This window comes from Sus scrofa, chromosome 13, assembly GCF_054392235.1.
Source record: "Sus scrofa isolate SSC_HxYL_T2T_F1_AM1 chromosome 13, Sscrofa_HxYL_maternal_Yorkshire_Landrace_v2.0, whole genome shotgun sequence".
In the NCBI taxonomy this organism is placed as follows: Eukaryota; Metazoa; Chordata; class Mammalia; order Artiodactyla; family Suidae; genus Sus; species Sus scrofa.
Genome location: NC_139395.1, coordinates 73,778,282 through 73,805,645, shown reverse-complemented (window position 1 = coordinate 73,805,645; position 27,364 = coordinate 73,778,282). Strand labels below are relative to the sequence as shown.

Here is a 27,364-nt window from a genome sequence, read left to right as displayed (position 1 = left end):
TCAAATTAGATTTGATTATTGTCAGCTAACAGATGAGGACATCTGGGCTGCTAGACAGCCAGAGCAGACTTAACAGAGGAAGTAATATATTCTATATCCTGTCAGAGTTGGTGCTCAGTAATATTTCTTAAATGGATATCTGTGATACCACTGACACAACTACAGCAAAGAGAGAAATGTGGTTTTTTTGGGGGGTTTTTTTGTTTGTTTGGTTGGTTAGTTTTTTTTTTTTTTGGCTCAATATCCATTCAGAGAAGTCTCTCTTCCATCTCTGTGTGATTCTGGTAGAGAACAGGTTGTCAAGATCTGATCAGAGCTGTCAGTACTCCATGCCCTGGTCAAAACTTCAGAGATCTTTTGGTGTTTAATTTAGATGCTAGAGAGAAAGAAGGTAATCCTCAAATTCAGTTGAGCTGTGTTTCTATAACTTACAACTGAAAAGTTCTAGATTATACACACTTCCCTATCACTCCGATGGTACAGAACAGGGCCCCAATGACCTGGGTTATTTTCCCTTCTACTTATATACTCTTTGTATATTTTAACCCACTTTAACCCAATGCTCTGGTTCATGCCTCTCGGGCTACTCAGATTCTGATTACTGAGGCTTTCTACTGATCACTGCTTCATCTGCTCTGTACTGAGACTAGCTCCTCCTACATATCCCTGAGCTTGTAGCTGACCAGCAGTCTTTGCTGCCTGCTCTGAGCGTGGTTATATTCACCTCCTCCTGGAGGATCACAGGACCACTTGATGGACTTACTCTATTTAGTGTCCATGATCCATGATAATTATTCCACATTTTCATAATTTTCTTTCAGGCAATTATTTTAGAGGAAGTATATTGCAGGGGTTAAGGGCATTTGTTTTTGTTTCAAATAGGCCCGGATCTGTCTTGATTCCATCTTTCATTAGCTCAGTCTCCTTCAATAAGCCATTTACCTATGCCAAACCGATGTCTCTCCATTCCTAAAATCAAAATAGTATTATCTACCCTTAATTCAGATTTTGAAGTAGATACTACAAAACCTAACACACAATGACGACTCAATAAATTAATACAAATATATTTACTGAGCATCCAAATTATGTATATATATGATAATCATAGATGTGTGATTATGTTTTTCACTGTCATATATATATGATATGTGTGTGTATCTATATATGTTTTTGAAAGTGAAGTATGGTTCCTATATTCTAATAGGTCTTGAATATAGATAAACAAAACAAAAATGTTCTTGTGGACATTACACTACAATAGTAAACACAGACAGCAAATAAGCTTACAAAAGAATGTCTAAAATAAATATATAAATACAATATAAATATGACGAGTTAATGAAGCACTGGTGTTTTTAGGCTACTTGAGTAGTTACTATTTCTGCTATACTGACGTACTAAATGATTGATAGAAAAATAATTATTATATCTTTATTACAACAGTAACTCTTAAAGAGACTAGATAATTAGAATATGACCAAATTTATGATTGGTCAGCATCATTTCAACCAATCAGGTACATGCTTAGAATCCAGAATATTCAGGGCAATATGCTTAGGTTCTTTGGATAGGGGAGGAAGGGATGTTAAGGTAAATTATACCTAAGAACAACTAATAAGGAAATGAATATTAAATAGAAGCACATGTACTGTCATGACTGAGAAAAAAAAAGTAAGAGTCATTATAACAGGAGGTTATTACTTAAGGGAAGACAATCATGCATATGAAACCTCATCAATATTTTCTTGAAATGAAGGATAATTTATGACCTGTTTTGTACTGTATTAGCAAAAGTACAAACTTTGGGTTTCATCCTGAACCAATGAAGAAACATCAACAAAATCAGTCTGTCTTACTGATATGGGAAAGAAATTAGAAGCAAGAGATTAAAGGCAAGGAGAATAATAAGGAGGTGATTACTATAATCCAGGAGGTAAACTATAGAGTCTGAAACTCAAACAGTAGAACAAGTGGTACAGAAAAATAAAGTGAAGGGACAGTGTTTTTACAAATTTAAGCTTAAAGTTTTTTACAAGTTGCTGCTAAGTGAACCTCACACTATGCTTTTACTTTAAAAAAATACATCATCGCTATAATAAACTGAAATGTAAAACAGCATAAAATAATTAAGATGCATAATACCTAACTTCCTTACACATATTTAGACAACCACACACAAAAGTATTTAAACATACACAGAAGAAATATATATACACACAGACACAAATTATTTCTACATACTGAAGAAATAGCAATGTTCCAATCACCACTGTTTTGCAAACATTATTGTCCTATCTTAGATACATGGCTTTCATAGCAGTAGTTGTTTTCTCCTGTTTAATGATGAAGAGACACACAGTATACACACAGAGAGTTTTCCTTCAGTGGCTTGACACTCTATGGAGTGCCAGATTCTCACATGTATTTTAACAAAGCTGTCATGTGCTCTTTTATGTTACTGGCCCTTTCAAGTAAGTTAACATTTCAGATACAGTTGAAGCTGGCCATGATTAACATCTGCGATCATTTAATTGCATCGGGCATTATTTTTAGTATGTTATGCTTCACCTTACAAATGAAACATTAGTAGTGACTTGCTCGTATTATACTTGAGCCAGACAATCTGAATTTGAATTCTGGTTGCATGTCCTACTGAGATAAGCTCTTTTGGGAAAATTACTGAAATTCTCAACTAATTTTCTCTTTTATCAAATAAATAATAAATGTATACAAGTATATGTAATATACATATGATAATTATGTATATATATACATGTGTATATGTATATATATAGAGAGGAAGAGATACAATATATAAAAAAATCTTTGAATAATTCTTGTTGCATTTTAAGCACTAAATACGTTTTTACTTTTTTCTTTATCATTGTTATTACTACTACCACTACTATTAGTTTTCAGTGTGATTTAGGTAAGTCAAAGTTAAAATGATAATCTGTTATTTTCTGTGAGCAAGAAATATATCAATATTTTAGGTCTGGGTGAGTCTCTTTCATTGAGGATTCTTCTCCAGGTTACTCAACAAAGGTTTGGTGGCAGCATTACAATAACTGTAGAAGTAAGGGCTATAAATGGAATCTCTGATATGACAAAGTCACTGCCTTCCAGAGACATACAATTTATAAGGGAAAAGACAAATTCCCCTAGTAAAGAACAACATAGTGTTTCATTCTCTTTATGGCTGAGTAATATTCCATTGTGTCATTGTGTGTGTGTGTATGTGTATGTGTCTGTGTGTTTGTGCATGCATCTTTATCCATTCATCTGTTGATGGACATTTAGGTTGCTTCCATTTCTGACTATTGTAAATAGTGCTGCAAGGAGCATTGGAGTGTATGCCATGTGCAGCAACATGGATGGTCCTAGAGATTTTCATACTAAGTGAAGTCAATCAGACAAAGAAAGACAATATCATATGATACCACTTTCACATGGAAACTAAAAATGATAGAAATGAATATATTTACAAAACAGAAGTAGATTCATAGATACAGAAAACAAACTTAAGGTTACAAAAAGGGAAGGAGGTTACAAAATGAGTTCAGGATTAGCAGATACAAACTACTATATATAAAACAGATAAACAACAAGATCATACTGTATAGCACAGGGAACTATATTCAATATCTTGTAATAACTTAAAATAGAAATGAACATGAAAATATACATACTTCCTTTCTGGCTATATTCTACAACTGAATCAGCTATATACCAAAAACTAACACAACAAAGTAAATCAACTATCCTTCAGAGTTCCCCTTGTGGTTCAGCTGTAACAAATCTGACTAGTATCTATGAGAACTCAGGTTTGATCCCTGGCCTTGCTTAGTGGGTTGAGGATCCAGCATTGCCATGAGCTGTGTTGTAGTTTTCATATATGGCTCAGATCTGAGGTTGCTGTGGTTGTAGTGTAGGCTGACAGCTACAGCTCTGATTGAACTCCTAGCATGGGATCTTCCATATGCCACAGGCCCTAAACAGCAAAACAAACAAACAAATTATGCTTTGATAAAAAAGAACTAAATTTTTTTAAAAGAACAATGTAGTAATAAACAGTGACAGAAGGTACTTATTCAGCTCTGTATATTCAATGATGTTAAAGGAATTGGTTCAATATCATGCAGAACTGGTCTAAATCTCTTGCCTTTTACAAGATATATGGCCCTGGGGTTGATTCTTAATTCCTCTGAGCATCAGCCTTGCAGCACTTACAGTACTTGTGACAGAGGCTCTAAAGCCAGTCTGCCAATCAAACTTTTACTCACTACATATGTGACCTTGGGCAAGTGTCTTAACCTTTCAATGATTCCTCCTTTATAAAAAGGTAGGAGTATTAGCTACATTCTATGGGTTGCGATAATGCTTGAAAGAGATAACAGAGATAAAGACAAAGTTGTAATTAGCACACAGTAAAAAACTCAAATACACGTTAGTGTGATTGATATTAAAAACAGAACCCAGAGTTCCTGTAGTGGCTCAACAGTTAATGAACCATGAGGACTTGGGTTTGATCCTGGCCTTGCTCAAGGGGTTAAGGATCCAGTGTTGCCTTAAGCTGTGGTGTAGGTCCGCAGATATGGCTTGGATCCTGAATTGCTGTGGCTGCGGTGTAGGCCGGCAGCTACAGTTCCAACTAGACTCATAGCCTGGGAACCTCCATATGCCATGGGTGTGGCCCTATAAAAGAAAGAAAGAAAGAAAGAAAGAAAGAAAGAAAGAAAGAAAGAAAACAGGACTTTTTATGACCTGGAGTTTTGACCAGGGTGCTCAAATTTCAAACCACAGACAGGAATCCTTACATTTTAAATCTAGTTGCTCTGGACCTGTGGATGTTAGCAAATTGCTTAGATGTGCTTTTCTGCAGATTTCTTCAGGGATGGCTGTCAGTTTACAGTGGTGCATTCACAGTCCAACCCATGTCTAAAGCAGAGATAAATGAGAGCTACTCCATCTTAAGTCAAGGGGTGGACACTCTAGAAGGACTGATGCTCCAGACTCAGAGTCTAAGAGCCTGAATTCAAATCTCAGCTCTATCACTTGTCTGCTTTGTGACTAGGAATAAGTCATTTACTTCTCTGAGGCTCAGACACATAGCTATAAAACACGTCGAAGCCGCTTTTATTGGTGGCGGTGTTCTTCCCCTATTTATCCCTTGCTTATCTATGATAACAACAGTTTACTAATCTCTGACCCTTAGAAATCAAGGAAATTAGAAGGAAAGAAGACAGATGATACTTCTTTCATTAGGCCACTAGGCTACCTTACACGTGGTTTTCCCCCTCAGCTGCAATGAGGAGCATTTCCTCAACCTGCCTTAGCCCCTCAAGACATATTTAGCATTGCCATTTTCAGAGCAAAAAAATGATGACAGCTCAACCCACAAGATGCCGATAGCATGAAGCAAAACATACGCAGATGTGACTCATCCAAATATCAACCCTAAGTAAACTCAGTGCGTGTATTTATAGCAGGAGGTGTTTTATGCTCAGAGAGACAAGCCCCGAAACAAGATTCTGAATTCTGTTCAAAGAGCAAGGGTGAAGGTATGAATGAGCTGTGACATAATGTACTGGAAAATGAGAGTTTACTGAATTTGAGTGAATGGAATCAGGGAGAGAATGAGAAAATAATTGGTATGAATAATATCAGACCTTTACAAAAGATGCCAGTTAAATGGGACAGCGACAGAAAGTTCCCTAAGGCTCTGGAGGCCATGGGAGAGAAAAAGATTCTGCATTCCAGTCATATTAACATCACACTTGTTTATCTTTGCACCAGTGTGGCATGGCTCTCTGTAGCACATACATAACAGAGGAGTCTGGTACACTAATCAAAATAAGAGTGTACACAGCAGAAAAAAAAGGGGGGTGCCTATTCTCTCTCTAAAAGGTACAAATGCATAGGAAAAAAGAACTTCTACTGAAAAATGTCTCCCCCTCTCCCCCTAATGCTGCCTTTCACTATGGTCTCTTCAAGGTCATGGGGCATTCTTAGATTCAGATCTCCTAGCCATGCTGGCAAATGAGGGAATTAGGGATTTAAGAACTCAACCAAAATAAAAATAGCAATAGAAGTTTCATTCATTTATCTATCAAAGCCAGTCTTTGAACAGCTAGTGGAGTAGAGTCTCTGCTGGATGCTAAAGGAGAGAGGAAAAAGAGCAGGATATAGGCACTGCCTTCAAGAACTGCACAAGCAGATGAGGGAGAGACATACACACCATGTGTGTAACCCTCATTTCTCTGCAAAGCCTTAAATTGCCATGTGGGACATTCCTGAGAGTGCATAGAGGAAGAAGGGGTAGAGAGGGATGGGTTTTAGAAGTATCAGTCAAATATGTTATCTGGAAAATCCACAGCAGGGAAAAGGGTACTAGCTTTAGGATGAACAGAATCAAGGAACAGAGGCTAAATTTTGGAATCATACAAAAATAAGTGCAAAAAAAATTAGTATATTATTATTACCATTATTATTTGTGAAGAACCAAGCCACAATCTCCAAGTCTTTCTTTGAGCTTTCATTTGAAAACTCAATGATTACTTTTTAGAGATAGGCCAAGAAAAGTAAGGAGAATTTTAAAACCTAAGAAGACACCCCTACTTAACTACAGAAAAGAAAAACTTCAGGCAGCAAAACACTGATTTCTTCTGACAAAAATTGTCTATAGATTTAGATATTATTTTTAAAGGAAGGTTATTTAGACAAAATTTGTTTTATATTCTGTAACCGTGTACTTTATGTTTGAGCATCTTAGGATAGAGATGGATCTGTTACTAAAGTTTGTCACAAATCTATACTTTTTACAAATCTAAATTGTCATTAAATCACATAGATTTCCAAGATACTTCAATGTACCTAAGTAGATGGTCCAATTTCCTTTTTTTCAAAAAAAAAAAAAAAAATCTTGGTTTTCCATATGTATACAACCATGGCAAAGATTTTTAAAAAGATACTCTCATAATGTCCTTGATTTCACTTCTTTTTTTCCAGATTGATCAGGAACCACAAATGGCTGTCATTTTTACACTTTCAAGTAGAAGCACCTGGATTTGAGGGAACTGCTTGTTAGACAAGATTCATTGCCCAACAAGGAGGCTGTTACCAAGCCCACAAATACATACTGGGCTCCAGGGTCCTGCTGGAGGGAGATTAAACAGGTTATGATCCTTCTGCCTATCCCATCCCATTGTTTTAGGAGATTTGATGTCTGATCCTCTGACCTTTGAGCTGGTGAATCTGGCTTAACATTATCCTTTAGGATTAGTTATCAGATGGAAATACAAGTAAGCTTAAGTGGACAGGCAATCACATTCAAGATGTCAAGCCAATAAGATTTTTTTAACCTAGGGAGAAGAGGAAAAGGAGTGTAGAATTCCAGACATGAAGCAGGAGAAATTCTCATTATCTAGATGTAATAATTTTTATACTTGCTTTTGTCCAAGGACATAAAATGCAACACCAACTAGCAATATATACAACTCTGACATGAGAAAAGCAAAGCAAAACATACTAGCAAAAAGCTGTTTTTAAGAGTCACTTAAAAAAGAGCAACCGGGTTGTAAGGCCATTAATCCATTTGTCTGACCATGCATCCACGCAGCCATCCACCCATCCCTCCAACATTTACTGAGTGCTAGACTTCTGGGCTGAGACAGTAATTGCAGATGCCATGCTCACATGGCAGGCACAATCCAACAAACGAGGTATGACGTAAAATCCTACTATGATTTTCCACTGAGCTTAAAAAACAAAAGATGAACTTAATATCAGTCAACAAGGCCTATGTGGTCTATCCCCTGTTAGCCTCTTCTGTGCCCATTCCTGGCACTCTCCTTCAGTTACCAAACCCAGTATCATTGCCTTTCTTCTCTCCCTCCGTATAATAACTGAGTATCCTTTGGGGTTCTCCCTTCTGAATAAAGAACTCTTCCCACAGATCTTCACAGTCCTTGACTCAACTTCATCTGCTCAGAGGCCTTTCCTAAGCAGCTTATCTAATCTTGACACTGTATCTCCTCCTAGTCATGCTCCATTTTTACCCTGCTTTATCTTATCTTCATGGCATTATTCATCACCAAACATTCTAATACACATTCTTTAAGTGTGTGCCCTTCTTACTAATATGTAAACCAGGCGATTTTTTTAAACCTATTTTACTTGCTGAGTATATTTGCCCTTAACGGTACTGGTACAAAATAGTTGTTTGAAAAACACTTGCAAGAAAAAAAGAGCACAGAAATAGATATAAAATTAAGTGGTCAGGAAGGAAAGATAAATGGTTCTATTGGGATATAAAATAAGGTGCTTAGAGATATCCTGGAAGAGACTAAAAAGAGGAAATGGATATTCAAACTTAATCACACATTTTTGTTTATCAGATAAACTATGTAAATCAATTTGGTCCTTCCTTGCCTAAAGCCTAGAAGGAAATAAGATAAACTACAAATGAATAAACTTATACATAAATTTAATTGGTTAGTGAAATTAAAACTGACTGCTTAACTAAGTGAAGAGGAAAAAAACAGTAACAAGGAACCACATCCAGGGATGGGCAGTCACTGCTTTTTGTCCCTCCTACAGATAAAGCAGTCTGGAAGGCTAGTCTATAAGCAGAGGACAGGTCCTCCAGCAGGTCAGAGACAAAGCCTCAGTAAGCTGATCAGATAAGCGCTTAAATACATATTTAAAATTGAGCTCAGTGCTGTCTGAAATTACTTTGGAATGACCTTAAAATGATAAGAAATATCTCTCTTATTGAATTATTGGGATTTTCAATGATTTGTCTTCTTTGCTACAGAAGCCCAGTACGAACTTCAAAGAGGCTGAAGATGCTTAAGAACTAAAAGATGCTACCAGATGTACTCTCACTCTAGTGGTTAATGGGGAGAGAAAACCACTGACAGAGAAAAAGATGGGTAGGTAAGAATGAGAAAAGGGAAGGAAACTCAGCTGTCCTGCAAGAAACTAGAAGCCCTGCCTGACAAAGGAGTCAATACCACTCATTTTCTGCATATTTTCTATTCAATGTTTCTTGGGTCCCCAAGAACCAGAATGGAATCAACTCATCAATTATACCGTAGTTAGTCTTGTCAAAAGAAACTCTTTCCTGCACTGTCTTTCTTTAAAACCATCCCTCTCTTGGAGTTCCTGCTGTCATGCAGTAGATTAAGGACTGGGTATTATCTTTGCAGTGGCTCAGGTCATAGGTGAGGCTAGGGCTCCATCTCCAGACCAGCACAGTGGGTTAAGGATCCAGCATTGCCATAGCTGTGGTGTAGGTCACAGCTGCGGGTCCCTGGCCTGGGAACTTTCATATGCCATGGATGCAAGTGGATATAAATAAATACAGAAATAAAATAAAACCATCCCTCTCTTACAGAATTCTCCTGATTACTTTTCCATAAGTCAAGTCCCACTATTGCATAAATGACTCCTCTTCAGTATTTTATTTAAAAGGGTGAAAAGGGTTTCATCCCCTCTAGTATATATTTCTTCAAAGTGCAGAAATTTAGTTGGGAATTAAATGTGGAAAAAAGAAACAGGGACATGCTTCTTATCCATTTCAAAACTGTTAATTTAGGAATCCTATCGGTCACACACTGTGATGGTTAATTTTAGGAATCAATTTGCCTGGAAGGAGACATGCCCAGATAGCCAGGAAATCATTATTTCTGGGTGTGTCTGTGAGGGTGTTTGTGGAAGAGGTTAACATTTGAATTGGTAGACTGAATAAAGAAGATCTCCTTTCCAATGTGGGGAGCTTCGTCGAAACCATGGAGGGCCCGAATAAGATAAAAAGGGCAAATAAAAAGGAGGAATTCACCACTTTGCTTCCTGCCTGCCTGCTTGAGTGGAGTCATATTCCATCCCATCTCATTGCCTCTATCAGCTCCCCAGGTCCTCAGGCCTTCCAACTTAAACTGAATTACATCACTGGCTTTCCTGGGTCTCCAGTTAGTGGACAGCAGAATGTGGGACTTTTTAGCCTTCAAAATCATGGAAGCCAATTCCTTGAAACAAATCATGTGTGTGTGTGTGCGTGTGTGTGCATGTGTTCATATAAATATATACTTTTATTTATTTTATACATTTTTCCTACAGATGCTGTTTCTCCTAATTAATACACATAACATACAAGTAAGCTTATGAATCTTATCCATCGCAGAAGTAGAAATAGTGCAAAATCACTATTTTGATGATTATCAACCCAAGTAATCTAAGGTTCATGTAAAGAGAATAAAACTAACCATGTTGGGAATTCCTGTTGTGGCACAGAGGAAATGAATCCGACCAGGAACCATGAGGTGGTGGGTTTGATCCCTGGCCTCGCTCAGTGGGTTAAGGATCTGTTGTTGCTCTGAGCTGTGGTATAGATTGCAGATGTGGCTTGGATCCTGCATTGTTTTGGCTCTGGCATAGGCTGGCAGCTGTAGCTCCGATTAGACCCCTAGCCTGGGAACCTCCATATGCCATGGGTATAGCCCTAGAAAAGACAAAAAACCCAAACAAAACAAACAAATGAAAAACTATCAAAGTTGGATATTACCAAGATCTTAAATTACAGTGAATTTCTTTTTTGGACTAATTCACAAAACTTCTAAGATAAACTATCTACATGTGTTGGGGGAAGTTAAATGAGAAGTTTTTGGTAATTCAGTATTTAAGAGACATGAGAACAGAAATAATTAGAGAAAACAAAAGAGTCTTGAAATTCTGCTTCTGTTTAAAAAAGAAAAGTCTTGAAACTCTGTGAGATGCTTTGTAGATAGCAAGAAAATCCTCAATATTGGCTAAGACCTGGATTTTCTTCACCTTATTCATAGAAATAATCCATTTTATCTTTTGGGTTAGCTACCTTTTTTTTTTTTTTTTCACTTTTTAGGCTGCACCCCATGAAATATGATCCCAATCCAGGGAATGAATCTGAACGTCATATGCAACCTAGGCCACAGCTGAGGCAATGCCAGATCCTTAAACCACTGTGCCAGGTAGGCCGGGATTGGACCAGCAACACCTAAGAGACAAACCAAATCATTAACCCACTACACCACAGTGGGAACTCCTTGTGCTTAAATATTTATGGTCCACAAGTTACAGTGTATTTTCTTGGTTAAGTCTTTGCATTTCCATTTGATTGCAGTGAGGCAAACACTTTATGAATTCCATTCTGGTTTTGAATAAGGTTTAATAAAATTATAATAGACACAGAAAGCAAAAATAATAATAATAATAATAATAATAATAATAAATGACAAAGGAACTGTATACTTCCACAAGGTTGCAAAAAGATTCATCTTCAAGAGAAACTAAATTTTTATTTTATAGAATTTACTTCAATATGTAATTTCCATATAAATAGATTTTTCTTTTCTTACATAGGAAAATTTCTAATATTCCTTTAAAAGACATATTATGTGCTAGTTCAGAGCACATTAGTCATTGGAAAGAGAAAACACACTCTAGAGATGAGACAGGAAAGTACTATATTGGTAAGTGCCAATTGCAAATAAAGGCTAATCAGAAATAAAAATAATGCATTATTTAAAAGGGCATGTTTTCAGAGAGTCTATTTGTATAAAATTCAAAGTATGTAAAGCTTCTCTTTAAACTAAGACACACCTGTTTTGTCTACTGCATGCTTACTGACAATATCTCAATGGCTCTACTGCTCCCTGCTGCTGTCCCCTAGAGTCAAGGTCTCTGCACAAAATATGATAGGGAAGATCTGGAGATAAACCTTTCCAACTCCCTTCCTATAGGCAATTACTAGCAATTAGTCACACTGCAGAGCTAAATAACACTCTCTCTGCACCTGCAAAATCTATGTTTGAATGCCACAGCTGAATCCACTGCAGGATTCAAAATTAAATTTAAACTGAAAATCTAGCCTAATACCTTATTTATTACCTGCTACTCTCAGGAATAGGATATGTGGAAGGAAAGGCCTCCAAAGATAATATTTTATCTTCAGTTTATTAGACTATCACCCCACGAATAAGAGTGTCTTTTAGGGACAGATAATGTAGGGAAATAGAGTTTCATTTCTCTTGGGCCCTATTGTAAGTGATGCTAATTCAATCAGATCACACAGACATTGAAAGCCTAAATAAGACACTTTTCCTTCCTTGAAAATGTTCCTTTTGAATCACATATGTGCTTACTACTGGATATCATATTCGACTCATCTCAAGGATGGGCTTCTTGGGGGCTTCCCTTGAATTTATCCAAATGCCTTACTTGTTAGTAAATTTTTGTTGTTGTTGCTTTGTACTTTCTTTTTCTTTAATCCATCTTAATCATGTTTTTTTAAATAGATGATTTGCAATGTTGTACCAGTTTCTGATTTACAGCAAAGTGACCCAGTCATACACACACACACACACACACACACACACACACACACACACACACACATTCCTTTTCTTATATTCTATCATGGTCTATCCCATGAGACTGGATGTAGTTCCCTGTGCTGCATAGTAGGATCTCATTTCTTACCCATTCTATTTGTAATAGTTTGCCTCTGCTATCCCCAAACTTCCTGTCTGTCCATCTCATTCCCTCCTTCCTCCCCCCTCTCCCTTGGCAACCACAAATCTGTTCCCTCTGTTTGTGAGTCTGTTTCTGTTTTGCAATTTTTTCAATATGAAATATAGTAACTCATTCAGACTTTAACGGTAGTATTTTACAAATGAAGAGCATACAAGTAAATGTGCCTGGAATATACAGTAGACACAATGTCAAGTACCGGTTACATTACAGTTCCAGTTCGGAATCAATTGTAAATTAAGTACAGGGTCCTGAACTAGTCGCTTGACTTCTGTCTATTCCTATTGAATGGAAAAAAAAAATGAATAAAAAGAGTTCAGAGTGTTTGGCTCTGTAATACACAGACATCAGTTATTCAAAGACTCATATTCTATTCTCTCTCTCTTTTTTTTTTGTCTTTTGTCTCTTTTTAGGGCTGCATCCATGACATTTGGAGGTTCCCAGGCTAGGGGATAAAATAAACTCATATACATACATCAATTGGTTTCCTTAGCATTGCCTGCTCTGGCTTACTTGGGCATGTTAAAAGTGAATTCAGGAGCTGCAGTGCTTGAGAACTATGGGTGATTCATAAACCATCTGCTTACAATATATACCAAAATTGCATCTAACTAAACAATAGCACACAAGGACACAAAATCTCATGCACCGGAATTTAAAGATTTATGAGACATTTTCAAGTACCACCAGTTAATGGATCTGAGGTCTGCGTGACTTAATTCTTCAGCAAGTACTTTCGCCAAGAGGAAACTAAAAAGTGAGCTGGGCAAAGGACAAATATGAATGAATGCCAACTATGTCTCTGCAAATATTTATTGTAAGAAACGAAAACTGCTTTTCAAGTTTGGAAAACTTCTGTGTAGTCCAGTCCTCTCAGGTTTGGTTTTGTTAGTCTCATTTATTTTTTGCCAGAGGCTTTTGCTAACGCTAGTTTTGACACAACTAAAGGCTAAAACTAAAACATTTACTTCTAAAGAATTTTCTTCAAAAGGAACCACTTCTAAAATCATCAGATGGTTGTGCTAAAGAGCAGGTGAACTTGAGGGTCTCAGCGCTTGCCTCAGAGATGAGTGCCTCAGGCACTGGCAATGGAGTTACAACCAGGTGCTCAGAGTGGGAGATGCTTCCATAAGAGCACTTGTTTCATTGTTCTTCTATGCTGCATAATCCCATTCACTGCTTTTTATTTGCTCTCAATTTGAAACTTGGCATCTTCCTCCATTTTAGAATGACATACATACACACACACACACACACACTCTAACATTTCAAACAAAGAAATGTTAAACAACTACAATTCAAGTTCAGGCAGCAGCACCTCTACACTCCGCAGTTCTTCCAATGAGGCTTAACATTATATAATCTCTCACATGAGAGAATTTAAGTGCGAATAGCACTCTGATTTTTGAAAAACCACATTATAACAATACTAGGTCCTGAAAATAGTAAATCAGAAATGTGCTGGTTTGCTGGATTCAGCAGAACAATGATTTTTTTGGTCTTCTTTTAAAAATGATTTTTTTTTAATTTTTTCCATCATACCTGGCTTACTGTGCTCTCTCAATTTTCTAGTAGAGCAAGATGACCCAGTAACACATACATATATACATTCTTTTTTCTCACATTATCATGCTCCATCATAAGTGACTAGATATAGTCCCCAGTGCTATATAGCAGGATCTCATTGCTTATCCATTCCAAAGGCAATAGTTTGCATCTATTAACCCCACATTCCCAGTCCATTCCATTTGCTCCCATGCCCCTTGGCAACCACAAGTCTCTTCTCCAAGTCCATGATTTTCTTTTCTATGGAAAGGTTCATTTGTGCCATATATAAGAATGCAGATATAAGTGATGTCATGTTATTTATCTTTCTCTTTCTGACTTACTTCACTCAGTATGAGTCTCTACTTCTAGCCATGTTGCTGCGAATGGCATTATTTTATTCTTTTTATAGTTGAGTAGTATTCCATTGTGTATATAAACCATATCTTCTTAATCCATTCATCTGTTGATGGACATTTAAATTGTTTCCATGTCTTGGCTATGGTGAATAGTGCTGCAATGAACATATAGGTGCATGTGCCTTTTTCAAGTAAAGATTTGTCTAGGTATATGCCCAAGAGTGGGATTGTGGGGTCATACGGTAGTTCTATGTATAGTTTTCTAAGGTACCTCCATACTGTGTTCCATAATGGTTGTACCAATTTATATTCCCACCAACTTTGTAGGAGGGTTTCCTTTTCTCCACACCCTCTCCAACATTTGTTATTTGTGGACTTGTTAATAAGGGCCAAGCTGTCTGGTGTGAGGTGGTATTTCATAGCAGTTTTGATTTGCATTTCTCTAAAATCAGGGATGTTGAGCATTTCTTCATGTACTTGTTGGCCATCTGCATATCTTCTTTGGAGAAATGTCTATACAGGTCTTTTGCCTATTTCTCAGTTGGATCGTTGGCTTTTTTGCTGTTGAGTTGTGTAAATTGGTTTTATATTTTAGAGATTAAGCCCTTGTCCACTGCATCATTTGAAACTATTTTCTCCCATTCTGTAAGTTGTCTTTTTGTTTTCTTTTTGGTTTCCTTTGCTGTGCAAAAGCTTTTTTGTCTGATTAGGTCCCATTGGTTTATTTTTGCTTTTATTTCTGTTGCCTTGAAAGACTGACCTAAGAAAACATTTGTAAGGTCGATGTCAGAGAATGTTTTGCCTATGTTCACTTCCAGGAGTTTGATGGTGTCTTGTCTTACATTTAAGTCTTTAAGCCACTTGGGGTTTATTTTTGTGCATGGTGTGAGGGTGTGTTCCAGTTTCATTGATTTGCATGTGCCTGTCCAGTTTTCCCAGCACCACATGCTGAAAAGATTTTCTTTCTCCCATTTTATGTTCTTGCCTCCTTTGTCAAAGATTAATTAACCATAGGTTTCTGGGTTTATTTCTGGGTTCTCTATTCTGTTCCATTGGACTGTCTGTTTTGGTATAAGAACCACACTGTCTTGATGATCGTGGCTTTGTAATATTGCCTGAAGTCAGGGAGAGTTAGGCCTCCTGCTTGGTTTTTGTTCCTCAGAATTGCTTTGGCAATCTGGGTCTTTTGTGGTTCCATATCAATTTTTGGATTGTTTGTTCTAGTTCTGTGAACAATGTCATGGGTAATTTGATAGGGATTGCACTGAATCTGTAGATTGCTTTGGGTAGTATGGCCATTTTCACAATACTAATTTTTTCAACCCAAGAGCATGGAATATCTTTCCATTTATTTGCATCTTCTTTAATTTCCTTCATTAATGTTTTACAGTTCTCAGCACAAATTCTTTCACCTCCTTTGTCAGGTTTATTCCCCAGGTCTTTAATTTTTTTGTGTGTGTGCAATTTTAAAAGGTATTGTATTTTTGTATTCCTTTTCTAATATTTCATTGTTAGTATACAGAAATGTGACTGATTTCTGAATGTTAATCTTATATCCTGCTACTTTGCTGAATTTGGTGATCAGTTCAAGTACTTTTTGGGTTGAATCCTTAGGGTTTTCTACATATGGTAACATGTCCTCTGCATAGAGTGACAGTTTTACCTCTTTTTTTCCAATTTTGATACTTTTGTGTGTGTGTGTGTGTGTGTGTGTGTGTCTGATTACTGTGGCTAGGACTTCCAATACTATGTTGAATAACGGTGGTGAGAGTGGACATTATTGTCTTGTTCCAGATTTTAGTGGGAAGGCCTTTAGCTTTTCTCCATTGAGTATTATATTTGCTGTGGGTTTGTCATAAATGACTTTGATTATGCTAAGGTATGTTCCCTCTATATGCACTTTGGTAAGAGTTTTTAATTAGGAATGGATGTTGGACTTTGTCAAATGCTTTTTCTGCATCTATTGAGATGATCATATGGTTTTTGACTTTTGTTAATGTGGTATGTGATGTTAAATGATTTGCGTATGTTGAACGATTCTTGTGAACCTGGGATGAATCCCACTTGGTTGTGGTGTTTGATCTTTGTTTTTTTTCATTTTTTAAAATTTTTTCATTATAGCTGTTTTACAGTGTTCTGCCAATTTTCTACTGTACAATGTGTTGACCTTGTTACACATACATATATAGACTCATCAGAAGTGATTGGACATAGTTCCCAATGCTACACAGCAGGACCTCATTGCCCATCCATTACAAAGACAACAGTCTGCATCTATTAACCCCAGAGTCCCAGTCCATCCCAATCTCTCCTCTTCCCACTTGGCAACCACAAGTCTCTTCTCCAAATCCATGAGTTTCTTTTCTGTGGAAAGGTTAATTTGTGCCATATATTAGACTGCAGATATAAGTGACATCATCTGGTATTTGTCTTTCTTTTTCTGACTTACTTCACTCAGTATGAGAGTCTGTGGTTCCATCCACGTTGCTGCAAATGACATTATTTTGTTCTTTTTATGGCTGAGTAGTATTCCTTTGTGTACACATACCACTTCTTCCTAATCCAATCATCTGTTGATGGACATTTGGGTTGTTTCCTTGTCTTGGCTATTGTGAATATTGCTACAATGAACATGCATCTGATCTTTTTTATATGTTGTTGGATTCGGATGGCTAAAATTTTGTTGAGGATTTTTGTATCTATATTCATCAAAGATATTGCCCTATAGTTTTCTTTTTTGGTGCTATCGTTGGTTTTGGAATTAGGGTAATGGTGGCATCATACTCTGTCTTTGGGAGTGTTCCATCTTCTTCAGTCATTTGGAAAAGTTTAAGGAGGATGGGGATAAGTTCCTCTTTGTTTGTTTGGTAGAATTCACCTGGGAAGCCATCTGGTCCTGGACTTTTATTTGTAGGGAATGTTTTTATGACAGAATCAATTTCATTTCTAGTGATCAATCTGTTCAGGTGATCTATAACTTCCTGATTAAGTTTTGGCAGGCTGTAAGTCTCTAGAAATTGTCCATTTCTTCTATGGTCGTCTAATTTGTTGGCATATAACTGTTCATAATATTCTCTTGTGTTTCTTTTGTATTACTGCAGTATCTGTTTTATTTCTTCTTTTTCATTTCCTATTTTGTTTATTTGGATTTTTTTCTCTCCTCTTCCTGGTGAGTCTGGCCAGAGGTTTTTCAATTTTGTTTACCTTTTCAAAGAACCAGCTCTTGGTTTTACTGATTTTTTTCTATTATTTTTTGAATCTATATTATATTGATTTCCTCTCTGATCTTTATGATTTCCATCTTTCTGCTGGCTTAAGGTTTTTTTTTTTTTGTTCTTCTTTTTCTAATTCATTTAGGGGTTGGTTAATTTGTCAATTTGAGATTTTTCGTCTTTTTTGAGAAAGGCCTGTATTGCTGTGAGCTTCCCGCTAAGCACTGCTTTGGCTTCATCCCATAGATTTTGAGTGGTCGTGCCTTCATTATCATTTGTCTCAAGGTATTTTTTAATTTCCTTTTTGATTTCTTCATTGTTCCATTTGTTTTTTAGTAGCATGTTGTTTAGTCTCCATGTAGTTAGTTTCTTCTCATTTCTGTTCCTGTGGTTGATTTCTAGCTTCATGCCATTGTGGTCAGAGAAGATACTTGAAATAATTTCTATACTCTTAAATTTGTTGAGGTTAGTTTTATGCCTGACCCTTGAGAATGTTCCATGTGCACTTGAGAAGAATGTATATTCTGATTTTTTTCAATGTAATGTCCTGAAAATTTCAATTAAATCTAACTTTTTTATTGTGTCATTTAGGATCTCTGTTGCCTTATTGATTTTAGGATCTGTCCATTGTCACGAGTGGGGTGTTAGAGTCTCCTACTATGATTGTATTCCCATCGATTTCTCCTTTTATGTCTGTTAGTATTTTTTGGAGGTACCTGGGTACTCCTATATTAGGGGCATATATATTGATGATTGTAATATCCTTTTCTTAAATGGATCCTATTACCATTAAATAGTGTCCTTCTTTGTCTTTCTTTATGGCCTTCATTTTAAGGTCTATTTTGTCTGATAGGAATATTGCAACTCCAGGTTTCCTGTCTAATCCCTTGGTATGAAATATCTTTTCCCATCCCCTCAGTTTTAATCTATATGTGTCCTTTGCCCTAAGGTGACTCTCTTGTAGACAGCAGATTGTAGGTTTTTGCTTTTTCATCCAATCTGCCACTCTGTGTCTTTTGATTGAAGCATTCAGTCCATTGACATTTAAGGTAGTATTAGTAAATATGTATTTATTGCCACCCCATCACACTTAGCCCATGCAAGAGCTGCTCCACAAGCTGCTGCTAGTTGCAGGGTCTTGGGAAGGAACAGTGATTGAGTGGCTGCATGCTGCCCAGAGCATTTGGCAGTCGTGGCAGCAGGGCAGGTAAATTCCCAGAGGAGTGACGGCAACATCAGGTGGTGCTCAGTTGCAGTGCCTTCTTTTTTATCTACCTCTGAGGTGACCGGGGTCACTGGTGGAGCCTGTTCACAGACCCCTAACAGTGGCAGGCCAAGCCTCTCTCTGATTTCTGAGATGACACTTTGCTTTGTCCCTGCCACCTACAGATCATGCAAAAGACACCATGTCGCACTTAGTCCCCTGCTTTCCTTAGCCCTTACAAGAGATGCCCAGGCATCCAGAGCCTGCACAAGAAGCACTCCGTCTCCTGTAGCCCAAGTAAGTGGCTTCTTACCACCCGTAGACTGTGCCAGAGGCACCCCATCCTCTGAGAGCCTGTGTGTGTGCAGGGAGATTCCTATGGTGGTCTGCCCTTCCTCCTCTTGCCCTCCCCAACAATGGCACCTTGTTTCTCCTTCAGGCCCATACCTCCTCCCAGGTTCCGTAGGTTGTGTTGTTCCACTCACCAGCCCATAGCTCACCACTCTCCAGCCCTTGGCACACTGCTCCTTAGCCTCTCAGGTTTTCTCCACACTAATAACCCTAATCCTCTCCCTGGAATTGAACTCTGGACCCTGAGTCTCAGCGCCCATCCCCCCCCGCCCCCCCCCCCCCCAAGCATCTCAGGCTGTGGTGTCTAGGAGATAATTTGTGTGCCTCTCATTCTGCTTTGCCCTCCTCAGTCCAGCTGCTGTGCTTTTCATGGTGACTTTGAGGTCCCTCTATCTCTGCTGATCTCCCGGTCGGCTAGGTGGCTTCCCAGCATCTGGGTTCCTTTCCTCTTTCACTTCTCCCTCTCAGGATTGCTAATCCCATCCTGATTCCTTTTCTCTCTCGCTCTCTTTTTTCCTTTTGTTTTCCCCACTTATGCCAAGAGTTTCTTCTCCTTTTTGGAGGTTTAGTATCTTTCGCCAATGTTCAGAGGATGTTCTGCACAAATCATTTTAGATTTTTTTTTTGATGTGTTTATGGGAGAAGGTGAGCATGAGCGTGAGCATGATGCCTTACTCCTCTGCCATCTTGATCCTTCATAGAGCAGTGATCTTAAGCATTGGAATGCATCAGAATGACCTAGAGAGTTTGTTAAAACAATGCCTGGTTCTATCCCTGGTTTCTGCATCAATAGGTCTAGGGTGGGGAGGTACATTTTTAACCAGTTTTCAGATGGTGAGGACATTACTTGTCTGAGGCTTGCACATCGAAACCACTATGCTCAAGTTCTAATGCTCTAATGCAGTCATCCTTTTGCTTTGTTCAGACTTACCATGAATAGGAGGTACTGCAGATTCCCACCCTTATCTCTGAGATTTTAAGTAAGTCTTAAGGATCTGCAATACTAACAAACCTCTCAGATAATTCTGGGTATGATGGCCTGAGACTAAAGAGATCAATGCCACAGTCTAGCCTGGACTGTCCTGTTTTACACTTGTCTCAGTGTCCCATCTAGTTAGTGGCTCATTTCTCTCTGAAAAAGTTGTTGAAGATTCAGTATATGCTTATCTTATCTGTGAAACATAACCTGAGGAATACTGATGCAGAGGTACTCCCAATCAATAGTTCATCTTCCTGCCCCTTTTAAAACACACTGCCTGAGTTCCCATTGTGGCTCAGGTGGTTTAGAACCCGACTGGGATTCATGAGGATGAGGGTTCAATCCTTGGCCTCACTCACTGGGTTAAAGATCCAGCATGCCTCAGGTTGTGGCTTAGGTCACAGATGCAGCTCAGATCTGATGTTGCTGTGGTTGTGGTATAGGCCAGTGGCTACAGCTCAGATTTGACCCCTAGCCTCTGAACTTCCATATGCTGTACCTGAGGGCATTAAAAAAAAAAAAAAAAAAAAAAGCATCCTGCCCATCTAATGAGAAACAGAGCTGCATCTGTTTGGGCAAGGTGAGGCAAGATAGCCTTGCCCATTCCTTAGCCTACTATTGTTGCAAATGCTTAGCCAACCAGTTATGTACTAATCTACTCTGAGCTAAGTGTCCTTTAAATATATGTTATTTACTGACCTGACACTTCACTTTCTGCCTTTTATTTCTTATTTTGGCAAATAAGTTCAAACAGAGGGTGTGAATAAAAGACACTATTTGAACCAGCCACAATAAATAAACAAATAAATAAGCAAAATTGAAAAATAAAAGAATGAGTATCTTGAAAAATTTACAGCTCTAAACACTTTTAAAGAACTGATGAAAGAAATACAGTATAAAGTGTAAGAAGGCAGTTAAATGGTGGGAAAATATGACCTTGAGAAGGTCAAAAGAAACATAAATACAAGATAGGAGAATTGATGAATGGAATATAAGACAGGCAAAATAAACCCTGGGTGGAGGTACACCATCTCATCTCTTTCAATATATTGCAAGTACAAATTTTGATGCTGGGGATGGATCTGTTAATACTTAGACTAAAGACTGTGAAGAACTCATTAATGCTGATTTGTTTCCAGGATACAAGTCTTCACCAGCAGATTAAGCATGCCATTACCTCCAGACATTTACACTAACTCTACCCTAATTCATCCTTCCTCCTTCTCCACTGCCAATATATATTTCATAAATCTTCAAAGGTAGAGGTGAATGAGCTTCAGATTCAAAGTTCCTCAAAGTATTATTAGAAGCCACCGGCATCACAATCATTCAAAATTTCTATTTTTCAAAAATTGTTTTAGACTGCAAGGCAGGATTTTAGAATCAGAATGTTTGGGGGTAAACCTGGATATCTCTATCTTAACCAGTATAGAGGTGACATATATGCCCAATAAATTTTTTGGAACATCTTCTCTTACGATTTTCTTTCTTCTTTTTCTCTATTGCTTTTGAGTGGATGGGCTTCTGGGAAAAAATATATATGGATTTGGAAATTAGGGGTGTGATTGTTAGCAATGGTATGTTTTAAATTTTATAATTTAAAGAGTTTCACATAAAATATACATTAATGTCAGTAAAAACTGAATCATCATGTAAAAAAATAATTCAAGTAATCGGGTTTTTTTTAAGAGATATTATTTACAGTATTTTATTTCAAGGAAGATTAATGGAGTAGGTTTCTTTTTTGGTGACTTCTTCTAAAATTTACAGCAGGTATTTATTTGTATCTGGTAATTCTTACACTCATGAGAGTTCCAAGAGTAAAAAAACTATGAAATTGTCAATTAAACAGATTTAATTATTAGTCTCCCTTTTCCTCACTAGAATTGAGACTGGGGAATGAACAATTCTTAAATATGTCTGAGCATTTTGGTAATTAATAGGTTTCATTCATGAAAATAGGCAGGAATCAGAGAAAAAGTTAAAGATGAAGAGGCATTTAACATCATTTGTCTCGAGTGATCTATACATGAAATAAACGTTTTCTCCCCCCATCTTTTTTTTTTTTTTTCTTTTTATGGCCACACCTGCAGTATATGGAAGTTCCTTGGCCAGGGGTCAAATCTGAGCTGCAGCTGAGGGCTACAACTCAGCAACACCAGATCCAGGCCACATCTCCAACTTACACCATGGCTTGCAACAACACCAAATCCTTAACCCACTGAGTGAGGCCAGAGATCAAATCTGGATCCTGCATCCTCACAGAGACAACATGGGGTCTGTTACCCACTGAGCCACAATGGGAACTCCAGAGTAAACATTTTATGGAACTCAATTTGAAGGTTCACAGAGATCACCTTCCCTAACTTAAGGTTTAAAGTAGATGAAAATTAATCTTATCAATGTTTTCTTCTATTACCTGAGGAAAATGGAATTTACCAGCAAGACCTGTAAACTCTGTCTACATTTTATACTTTAAAAAAATACATATTAAAAATCATTTAGACAATCCAAAGAGTTCTCTTTGGTGCAGTGCGTTAAGGGTCCAGCATTGTCACTGCAGCAGTTTGTGTCACTGCTGTGGCATGGGTTCGATCCCTCACCCTGGAACTTCCATATGCTGAGCAAGGCAAAAAAAAACAACAACAACAACAACCAACAAAAACACATCATTTAGCCAATCCTAGGGAAGAGAAGTATAGTTCTATGGAACTCTCTCAGTTTTATGAACACACTTTATTTACACAATGCCAATTTATGCTGATATCTATCAACAAAATGGGAAAAACATATGAAGCTGCTGAAAATGAAATATACATGAGACACTAAACTACACAGCAGAGACTAAAAGTTACAATCAAAGTGTGTGTGAGCTATGTGTATATATGTGTGTGCATATGTATGTATCTAAACCAGCAAAAGTGGAAGGCACCGTATTTTGCAGTTATCAGTACCATTAAACTCTAAGATCACAAAGGATTCCTTTATAACACCCTGTGTCCAAGTTCACACCACTAGAGGCAATAGAACATGATTCTAGAAAAATTCACTAAGGTAATAAAAAAGCTTAGAAAACACTTCAGATTACAAACTAAATTGACATGTTGCACCCTACACAGAATGCTACCTGCTGCTTTGTCTGATGAGAAAGGTCATTCTTCAGGCCTTGAAGCAGGTGCCATCACCTCCAGGCTGCTCTCTCCAACCCCATCCACAGCCCTTCCCGTCTCATTTCCTGGTCGCTGTGAGAGTTCCCTAGAGCTCTCTGCTTGTACTGCTGAAGTCACTTTGCACATTATCTTCCTCTGCACACCGTGAGAAATTACAAACTAAGGACCATATTTACTTTAAATCTCTAAAGCCACAGCCCTGAACGGAGTCTCTGCCTGCCTCATAATAGGTATGCATCCAATAAAATGTTAGTCAAATGAATAATTGTTGAAATATTCAGCTGAAAACACTGGCCAAAGGATGAAGTAATAATTGGCTCTAGCTTCAGCTCTCTCAAGGCAATTCAATTCAATTCTAACTAATTTAATTCAACTTCACTCAACAGGCATTTAGGAAGGGTCTAGCCTTTGCCTGTAATAGAGATATAAACGTTTTTTTTTCTGACCTGCATTATCTCTTCAATTGCCTTAACATTTTACTTTGCCAATAAAGGCATAGTTTATGTTGACAACCAGAAATTAATTACAAGGGGGTGGACATCATAGTAGTGCTCCAAGTTTTGTGGGAAGAATACAAGAGTAGATACATCGAGAATGTGATTTCCAAAATACTACAGAGATTGTCCAATAGCATATATTTATGTATAGATCTTCTCAATAACCTACTAGTCTTTCTTAAGTGGCCTTGAAAGAGAAACATCTATTGAATGCAATGAATTAGCTTTTATCCTATGCATTCAGAATAGTATTATAACAGTGCAAGTACTCCTTGGGAGAAATGAGAAAATGGTGACTGAAATTATTTCCTGTGTTTTGTGCTTATGTGTCTAACCCTGTTGAAGACAGTCTGGTAGAATCTCTATTACAGATTGCATGTGGACATATGTTTATGTATAATTTTTCACAATGTACATCATTGAATTGGTAATTAATTAGTGGAAGTAATGGTGTTTAGAGGTATACACAACCATGGGAATAATACGGGAAATTCACTTTAGTATGAAACTCTTTGATTTGCATCATTTAGAGAATTGGCTTAACTCTCCATATCATACATCTTGGACACTCACTATAACAGATTCCATGAGAAATTAACTGTTAGAAAAGTCACTTGAGATAGTTTAAGAGAGGGTAATTTACCTTTGTCTCAAGATTTAAGAGCACTTCACATATAATAATGCCTGTTTTCATGTTTCCAACTGAGAAGATTCTTTGGGTGTAAAGAGGGCTTTCAGTTAGGAGACTACAGGCTCATACTAAAAGGAACAGGGATGGTGCTTCAAATGAGTTCAGGATCCATTTTGGGGAGGAGAAAGATGATAGGACTTTGAGTCAATCACCAAATTGGCTCAGAGGAAAAAAAAAAAAAAAACAAAACAACAACAGTGTAGTGAGAGAGACCTTCAGTTGTTTAGAAGTCAACTACAAAACATTCAATAAGGAAACAATTTGATTACATCACCTTTATAGTTTCTGCCACACTTAAGATTCCATGATTACAAGATAAAGAATGCCAGTTCTTGGAAATTATAAAACAGACTATAATCCTTCACTGTCTCATTAAGGACTATGCCTTTACTCCTTCCAGGTAGTATTTCCTCTCAGGTAATGCACATGCCTGGGGTGGGGGGTCTTTGTTCAATTTCTCCTTGTTTCAGTCCCTTGAATACTCATTTCTTTCCCAGCTCAAGACTTGTACACATGCCTCTCTCTTCACTCTCTCCATAACTGACTCTTTGTAACATTTTTTTTTTTTTTTTTTTTTTTTTTTGTCTTTTCTAGGGCCGCACCTGCAGCATACGGAGGTTCCCAGGCCAGGGGTCTAATCAGAGCTATAGCCGCTGGTGTACGCCACAGCAACGCCGGATCGGAGCTGCATCTGCGACATACACCACGGCTCATGGCAATGCCGGATCCTTAACCCACTGAGCGAGGCCAGGGATTGACCCACAACCTAATCGGATTTGTTAACCACTGAGCCACGATGGGAACTCCTCTTTGTAACATACTAAGTCTCAGCTTAGGGCTACCTCTTCAGAAAGCCATTCTCTGAATATAGCAATGAAACCTTGTCAACCCTAATAATTTCATTCACTGTATTAATCTCTCTTTGTGATGTATTTATCTGTCTGCTTCTCCCAATAGAATATGAGTTTATGGGGTAAGGACTATATGTGTTTTCCATGGGGTGCTCCATGTATACTTTACTGGATGCAGGAATGCAAAAGTCCATAGATAGAAAGGGAGAAGAAAAGGTAGTTCAGGAGACATTTGGGTATGGTCTGGGAAAAGACAGACGTTAGCCAAATAATGTCCAAAAAAAGCGAACTGCAGCTCAACTGGACTATGCCTCCTAAATGCATCAGAAATGAACACATAAAGATGTACTAGTTTCAGTCAGACCTGGCTCATCACTTGAACAATGCATAACTAATGGTTTGTAACTTGCAAAGCATTACCAACTAACTATAGCCAATAGGAAAGAATGGATCATCAGGCCTATTTCTATTTTTTTTTTTTTTTTTCCTTCTTAGGGCCACACCAGTGGTATATAGAAGTTCCAAGGCTAGGGGTCGATACAGAGATGCAGCTGCTGGCCTATGCCACAGCCACAGCCACTCAGTATCCAAGCCACATCTGTAGCCAACGCCGCAGCTCATGGCAATGCCGGATTGCTGACCCACTGAGCAAGGCCAGGGATAGAATCAAATCCTCGTGGATACTAGTCACATTCATTTCCAACACACCATGAAGGAAACTCCTCAGGCTTGTTTCTTAAGAAACAGTCTATTCTATAGTTTACATTTGTTTTAGCCTAACTCTTTCTTCAGTGTTTCCATTGTTTTGACTTTTTTTAGCCTCCTTACCTAGTTAACCCTGATTCAGTTGGTGCAAAAATTCCTTCCTTGAGAAACCACCACTGACCATCTAATTTTAAACTTGTCTATCTCCCTGTACTTTTGCTGCATAAGGATAAATGCATATGTTTGTATATTTATTTTATCAATTTCTATATCCCTGAGCTCAGGGTCAGCCTGTCCCTTTGTTCTCCATTGTATTTCAACTGGCAACTACAGTGACTTGTACATAGAATGAGTACTGAAAATATTTGTTGAATGGATTAATTGGATAGTAATAACTCCTCTTACTTGTCATGGACGTCTTTAAAAAACCAATTATAAACAATTGTACAAAACCCAGTTTCATGTGTGATTTTTTTTTTTTTTTTTTTGCTTTTTTTTAAGGAGTGTACCTTTGGCACATGGAGGTTCCCAGGCAAGGGGTCTAATTGGAACTACAGCTGCCTGCTTACACCACAGCCACAACAACGCAGGATCTGAGCCATGTCTGCAATCTACACCACAGCTCACAGCAATGCCAGATCCTTAACCCACTGAGCGAGGCCACGGATTGAAACTGCAACCTCATGGTTCCTAGTCGAATTTGTTTATGCTGTGCCATGACAATAACTCCTGGATATGCATGATTTTTGTAGAATAATAAAAAGAGATGAATATATCAAATTCGACTTTCAATATTCCACATCCCATTCTCCTCTGCAGAGGAAGAGAATTCTCTTTTAAAACTCATTCTTTCCATTGGCATGCATATATAAAGAGATATACATACTTTTTATTTGTTAAAGAGCATAGTCATATGCATATTATTTTACATGTTGTTTTTCTTATGAACCTGCATACCCCTTTATATAAGCACTTAATTATCTGCTTTATAATTATAATAGGTTTATACTATTCCACTATAGATGTGGGCCAAAAATTTCAGAACTCTTGCCAATTTATAGATACTTACACCATTTATAATTTTTGCATGTGTTCCATCAAACACATGTTTAATGTTTTTCAGTGATAAAGTCTTAGACCAAGGCGGGTAAGGGGGAAACCTCTAGGTGAATTTTTTTTTTTTTTCAAAAGGTGCATCACCTTTTGGATGGAATGCTCAATTTATTTCAC

At 37.6% G+C, this 27,364-nt stretch overlaps 1 protein-coding gene across 43 annotated transcripts in view; it reads right to left on the bottom strand.

Annotated features, from left to right (window-relative positions):
* CNTN4 (contactin 4) overlaps positions 1-27,364 on the bottom strand; it is a 1,001,048-nt gene that overhangs the window by 610,793 nt on the left and 362,891 nt on the right. For 2 of the 43 annotated variants that reach the window (XM_084989183.1, XM_084989207.1), the window contains exon 1: positions 23,348-23,589. The exons of the other annotated variants lie outside the window; for them this stretch is intronic. The gene's annotated coding sequence lies outside the window, so the exon portion shown is untranslated. Of the gene's footprint in view, positions 1-23,347; positions 23,590-27,364 lie in introns of those variants that run through there. 43 annotated transcript variants of the gene reach the window in all.